The 7,238-nt window shown below is 44.6% G+C and overlaps 1 non-coding gene across 1 annotated transcript; it reads right to left on the reverse strand.

Annotated features, from left to right (window-relative positions):
* Nucleotides 1-6,528: 6,528 nt before the first annotated feature.
* TRNAH-GUG lies at nucleotides 6,529-6,600 on the reverse strand. The gene has a single exon. It is a non-coding gene; the product is annotated as a tRNA-His (tRNA).
* Between the last annotated feature and the right edge of the window lie 638 nt (nucleotides 6,601-7,238).

Raw genomic sequence — 7,238 nt, forward strand, 5'->3', positions numbered from 1 at the left:
AAAAGACGTTTGTGGACGGGATGGTTGGGAGACGAATTTTGGGAAACCGGCGCGTTTCGCTTGCGGTCTTGGGCGGTTTTGAAATGGAGCGGTTTTTTCGCTCGATAGCAAAATATTATATTATTGCTTGCCATTGGGGCGGGGAATGCCCCAACGAGATGGTTGGGAGCCGAAGTTTGCGAAACCGGAGCCTTTGCGCTCCCGTTCTAGCCGTTTTGAAATGGAGCATTTTTTTATCTCGGTAGCAAAAAAAAATATTTCTTGGCATTGGGGTGGGGAATGCCCCAACGAGATGGTTGGGAGCTGAATTTTGCGTTTCCTTGCTTTCTAGGGCGTTTTTGAAATGGAGCGATTTTTTCGCTCGGTAGCGAAATTTTTTTTTCTTGGCACTGGGGTTGGGAATGCCCCAACGAGATGGTTGGGAGAAGAATTTTGGGAATCCAGCGCGTTTTCGCTTGCGTTCTAGGGCACTTTTGAAATGGAGCAATTTTTTCGCTCGATAGCGAAATATTATTTGTTGGCATTGGGGTGGGGAATGCTCCAGCGAGATGGTTGGGAGCCGAATTTTACGTTTCGCTTGCGTCCTAGGGCGGTTTTGAAATGGAGCAGTTTTTTCGCTCGGTAGCGAAAAAATTATTTCTCGGCATTGGGGTCGGGAATTCCCCATTGAGATGGTTGTGAGCCAAATTTTGCATTTCGCTTGCGGTCTAGGGCAGTTTTTAAATGGAGCGGTTTTTCGCTTGGTAGCAAAAAAAAAATTCCTTGGCATTGGGGTGGGGGATTCCCCAACGAGATGGTTGGGAGCTGAATTTTGCGTTTTGCTTGCATTCTAGGGCGGTTTTCAAATGGAGCTATTTTTTCGCTCGGTAGCGAAAAAATTATTTCTTTGCATTGGGGTGGGAATGCCCCCAACGAGATGGTTGGGAGCCGAAGTTTGCGAAACCGGAGCCTTTGCGCTCCCGTTCTAGCCGTTTTGAAATGGAGCATTTTTTTATCTCGGTAGCAAAAAAAAATATTTCTTGGCATTGGGGTGGGGAATGCCCCAACGAGATGGTTGGGAGCTGAATTTTGCGTTTCCTTGCTTTCTAGGGCGTTTTTGAAATGGAGCGATTTTTTCGCTCGGTAGCGAAATTTTTTTTTCTTGGCACTGGGGTTGGGAATGCCCCAACGAGATGGTTGGGAGAAGAATTTTGGGAATCCAGCGCGTTTTCGCTTGCGTTCTAGGGCACTTTTGAAATGGAGCAATTTTTTCGCTCGATAGCGAAATATTATTTGTTGGCATTGGGGTGGGGAATGCTCCAGCGAGATGGTTGGGAGCCGAATTTTACGTTTCGCTTGCGTCCTAGGGCGGTTTTGAAATGGAGCAGTTTTTTCGCTCGGTAGCGAAAAAATTATTTCTCGGCATTGGGGTCGGGAATTCCCCATTGAGATGGTTGTGAGCCAAATTTTGCATTTCGCTTGCGGTCTAGGGCAGTTTTTAAATGGAGCGGTTTTTCGCTTGGTAGCAAAAAAAAAATTCCTTGGCATTGGGGTGGGGGATTCCCCAACGAGATAGTTGGGAGCTGAATTTTGCGTTTTGCTTGCATTCTAGGGCGGTTTTCAAATGGAGCTATTTTTTCGCTCGGTAGCGAAAAAATTATTTCTTTGCATTGGGGTGGGAATGCCCCCAACGAGATGGTTGGGAGCCGAAGTTTGCGAAACAAATATGATGCTCGGATTTCTAAGGGAAACGTCTCAATTTGAGATCTGAATTACATTCATCCACGAATCTGAATTTTACATAACATATTGTGGGTATTTATAGTCTCCCGACAAAAGACGTTTGTGGACGGGATGGTTGGGAGACGAATTTTGGGAAACCGGCGCGTTTCGCTTGCGGTCTTGGGCGGTTTTGAAATGGAGCGGTTTTTTCGCTCGATAGCAAAATATTATATTATTGCTTGCCATTGGGGCGGGGAATGCCCCAACGAGATGGTTGGGAGCCGAAGTTTGCGAAACCGGAGCCTTTGCGCTCCCGTTCTAGCCGTTTTGAAATGGAGCATTTTTTTATCTCGGTAGCAAAAAAAAATATTTCTTGGCATTGGGGTGGGGAATGCCCCAACGAGATGGTTGGGAGCTGAATTTTGCGTTTCCTTGCTTTCTAGGGCGTTTTTGAAATGGAGCGATTTTTTCGCTCGGTAGCGAAATTTTTTTTTCTTGGCACTGGGGTTGGGAATGCCCCAACGAGATGGTTGGGAGAAGAATTTTGGGAATCCAGCGCGTTTTCGCTTGCGTTCTAGGGCACTTTTGAAATGGAGCAATTTTTTCGCTCGATAGCGAAATATTATTTGTTGGCATTGGGGTGGGGAATGCTCCAGCGAGATGGTTGGGAGCCGAATTTTACGTTTCGCTTGCGTCCTAGGGCGGTTTTGAAATGGAGCAGTTTTTTCGCTCGGTAGCGAAAAAATTATTTCTCGGCATTGGGGTCGGGAATTCCCCATTGAGATGGTTGTGAGCCAAATTTTGCATTTCGCTTGCGGTCTAGGGCAGTTTTTAAATGGAGCGGTTTTTCGCTTGGTAGCAAAAAAAAAATTCCTTGGCATTGGGGTGGGGGATTCCCCAACGAGATGGTTGGGAGCTGAATTTTGCGTTTTGCTTGCATTCTAGGGCGGTTTTCAAATGGAGCTATTTTTTCGCTCGGTAGCGAAAAAATTATTTCTTTGCATTGGGGTGGGAATGCCCCCAACGAGATGGTTGGGAGCCGAAGTTTGCGAAACAAATATGATGCTCGGATTTCTAAGGGAAACGTCTCAATTTGAGATCTGAATTACATTCATCCACGAATCTGAATTTTACATAACATATTGTGGGTATTTATAGTCTCCCGATAAAAGACGTTTGTGGACGGGATGGTTGGGAGACGAATTTTGGGAAACCGGCGCGTTTCGCTTGCGGTCTTGGGCGGTTTTGAAATGGAGCGGTTTTTTCGCTCGATAGCAAAATATTATATTATTGCTTGCCATTGGGGCGGGGAATGCCCCAACGAGATGGTTGGGAGCCGAAGTTTGCGAAACCGGAGCCTTTGCGCTCCCGTTCTAGCCGTTTTGAAATGGAGCATTTTTTTATCTCGGTAGCAAAAAAAAATATTTCTTGGCATTGGGGTGGGGAATGCCCCAACGAGATGGTTGGGAGCTGAATTTTGCGTTTCCTTGCTTTCTAGGGCGTTTTTGAAATGGAGCGATTTTTTCGCTCGGTAGCGAAATTTTTTTTTCTTGGCACTGGGGTTGGGAATGCCCCAACGAGATGGTTGGGAGAAGAATTTTGGGAATCCAGCGCGTTTTCGCTTGCGTTCTAGGGCACTTTTGAAATGGAGCAATTTTTTCGCTCGATAGCGAAATATTATTTGTTGGCATTGGGGTGGGGAATGCTCCAGCGAGATGGTTGGGAGCCGAATTTTACGTTTCGCTTGTGTCCTAGGGCGGTTTTTAAATGGAGCGGTTTTTTCGCTCGGTAGCGAAAAAATTATTTCTCGGCATTGGGGTCGGGAATTCCCCATTGAGATGGTTGTGAGCCGAATTTTGCATTTCGCTTGCGATCTAGGTCAGTTTTTAAATGGAGCGGTTTTTCGCTTGGTAGCAAAAAAAAAAAAATCCTTGGCATTGGGGTGGGGGATTCCCCAACGAGATGGTTGGGAGCTAAATTTTGCGTTTTGCTTGCGTTCTAGGGCGGTTTTCAAATGGAGCTATTTTTTCGCTCGGTACCGAAAAAATTATTTCTTTGTATTGGGGTGGGAATGCCCCCAACGAGATGGTTTGGAGCCGAATTTTGCGTTTCACTTATTTTCTAGGTCGGTTTTTTCGCTCGGTAGCCAATTTTTTTTTCTTGGCATTGAGGTTGGGAATGCCGCAACGAGATGGTTGGAAGCTAAATTTTGGGAAACTGGCGCGTTTTCGCTTGCGTTCTCGGGGGGTTTTGAAATGGAGCGGTTTTTTCGCTCGATAGCGAAAAAATTATTTCTTAACATTGGGGTGAGGAATGTCCCAACGAGATGGTTAGGAGCCGAATTTTGCGTTTCGCTTGCGTTCTAGAGCGATTTTGAAATGGAGCGATTTTTTCGCTGCGTAGCGAAAACTTATTTTTTGGCATTGGGGTCACATCTCGAGACTTGAGATGGCATCCAAACATGATGGTCGTGTCAATTGGAAACCAAGATGGATGCTACGTTGCACATGAGAGACCTTGGCCCCGAGTAAAAGCAAGGTAGAGCCAGATGTCTTTTTTAGTGTAGAGGTCGTAGACAAGCTGTGTTCATTGTACGAAAACAAACCTCGCCTAAGATCAGACAAAGTCACAAAGACGAGCAAAAAATGAATATGGGGTGACCAGCAAAAAATGAGTTGTCATGAGCGTGTCAAGATCACGACGTTGCACGGTTGAAAATATACATTTGTGACACTAGTCACATAACTCAATGTTGCACGCACATAATGAATCACACACCGATACCTATTTGAATACAAAATAATGTGGGTGAATGGTTTGTAGCTTAAATTAAGAGTAAATGTGGCTGTTGGGATTCGAGCCGAAGTCATCATAGCCACAACGTAGAATTCTCTCTACTAAACTACAGCCGCTTCAATATTTAACCTGTTGTTCATTTGATTCATTATTAAGAATAAACAAGCAAACTTCTAATTTTCTCAGACTAGTTTGTTCATAAGAACCCATTTTGATGAATGGGTTGTAGATAAACCAGAAAACTTCTAATTTTCTATGGCGGAATGGTTTCTAGATAAACCAGCAAACTTTTAATTTTCTATGGCTGAATGGTTTGTAGATAAACCAGCAAACTTTTAATTTTCTATGGCGGAATGGTTTGTAGATAAATCAGCAAACTTCTAATTTTCTCAAACTAGGCCGACAATAGACAATAACTCCCCCCCCCCTAGAACACAGCTTACAACTTTCATCGTACTGTGCTCTCCAAAGAGCAACTCCTCTCAAAATCTCAAAAGATACTCAGTTGGAATCCCATTCTAACTAAGGATTCTTGTGGTTCCGTAGAATCCAGCTATAGGAGAACCAGGAACGGAGAGCTTTCCCCCCTTTTCTGCCCGCCTCTTTGGTTTTAAGAATGCTGGTTTTAAGAATGAGTGATTGCCCTTCTCCGACCCTTACTGCCCAACTGGATAGCGGACAGGTAATGCATTCCACTTATTGAACCGGGTTCTATATCGGTCTGCGACCCCTAGATACCGAAGGCGTCCTTGGGGTGATCTCGTAGTTCCTACGGGGTGGAGACGATGGGGTGGGTCCATGAATTTTTCTTCCTTTTGCCGCATTTTGCTCAAAGGGTTGAAGGGAGATAGTGCATCAAGCTGTTCGCAAGGGCCAACTTGATCCTCTTCCCTAGGGATCACAGATGAGGGAACCCTAAGAGAGCCGCCCAATTTTGCAACTCCATGGCCAACTTGATGCCGCCGAATTTTGCAACTCCAGGACCAACTTGATCCTCTTCCCTAGGGATCCCAGATGAGATGGATGCAGCCGAATTTTGCAACTCCAGGGCCAACTTGATCCTCTTCCCTAGGGATCCCAGATGAGGGAACCTCTTCCCTACCGAATTTTGCAACTTTTCTCAGGGCCAACTTGATCTTCCTTAGGGATCCCAGATTAGGGAACTACTTCTTCCCTAGGGTTCCTAAGGGATCTTTGAGATGAGGGGGATCCCAGAGGAGGGAACTTCTTCCTTAGGGTTCCTTAGGGATCTCCGAGATGAGGGAACCCTAAGAGAGCTGTGGAGCTGCAACTCCAGGGCCAACTTGATTAGGGTGGAGGGAACGGTTTGTAGCCAACTTGATTAGGGTGGAGGGAACGGTTTGTAGCTTAAAAGAAAATGTGGCTGCTGGGATTCGAGCCCATGAGGGGGATCCCAGATGAGGGAATCCTAAGAGAGCTGTCGAGCTGCAACTCTAGGGCCAACTTGATTAGGGTGGAGGGAATGGTTTGAAGCTTAAAAAAGTAAATGTGGCTGTTGGGATTCAAGCCCAAGTCTCCATGTGGAGCTGCAACTCCAGGGCCAACTTGATTAGGGTGGAGGGAACGGTTTGTAGCCAACTTGATTAGGGTGGAGGGAACGGTTTGTAGCTTAAAAGAAAATGTGGCTGCTGGGATTCGAGCCCATGAGGGGGATCCTAGATGAGGGAACCCTAAGAGAGCTGTCGAGCTGCAACTCTAGGGCCAACTTGATTAGGGTGGAGGGAATGGTTTGAAGCTTAAAAAAGTAAATGTGGCTGTTGGGATTCAAACCCAAGTCTCCACGGCCGCCACAACGTGGAATTCTCACCACTAAACTACAGTCACTTGGAACCACTAAACTACAGTCACTTGGAACCACTAAACTACAGTCACTTGGATATTTAGCCATCATTCATCGCTTTCATGATTAAGGATAAGCCAACAAACTTCTAATTTGCTTCATATAAAAACCCATCTCGTGTTTTGAGATATGTTAATATGTTTCAATAGTTTGTATCTAAAAAAATCAAATGTGGCTACTGGGATTCGAGCCCAGGTCTCCACAACCACAATGTAGAATTCTCACCACTAAACTACAGCCACTTGGATATTTACCCATTATTCATCGCTTTCATGATAAGGATAAACCAATAAACTTCTAATTTGCTTCACCAATTTGTTCATACAAACCCATCCTGTATTTTGAGTTATGTTAATATGTTTCAATAGTTTGTAGCTAAAAAAATAGTTTGTAGCTAAAAAAAAAGCAAATGTGTCTGCTGTGATTTGAGCCCAGGTCTCCACGGCCACAACGCGGAATTCTCACCACTAAACTACAACCACTTGGATTTTTACCCATCATTCATCATTTTCATGATTAAGGATAAACCAACAAACTTCTAATTTGCTTCACATGAAAACCCATCAGTGTTTTGAGTTATGTGAATATGTTTCAATAGTTTGTAGCAAAAAAAAAAAGCAAATGTGGTTGCTGGGATTCGAGCCCAAGTCTCCACAGCCACAACGTGGAATTCTCACCACTAAACTACAGCCACTTGGATATTTACCCATCATTCATCGCTTTCATGATTAAGGATAAACCATTCACTAGTTTGATTCAAGCCCAAGTCTCCACAACGCGGAATTCTCACCACTAAACACTTGGATATTTACACATCTAATTTGCTTTATATAAAAACCTATCCCGTGTTTTGAGTTATGTTAATATGTTTCAATAGTTT

Source organism: Cucurbita pepo, chromosome LG02 (assembly GCF_002806865.2).
Source record: "Cucurbita pepo subsp. pepo cultivar mu-cu-16 chromosome LG02, ASM280686v2, whole genome shotgun sequence".
Classification (NCBI taxonomy): domain Eukaryota; kingdom Viridiplantae; phylum Streptophyta; class Magnoliopsida; order Cucurbitales; family Cucurbitaceae; genus Cucurbita; species Cucurbita pepo.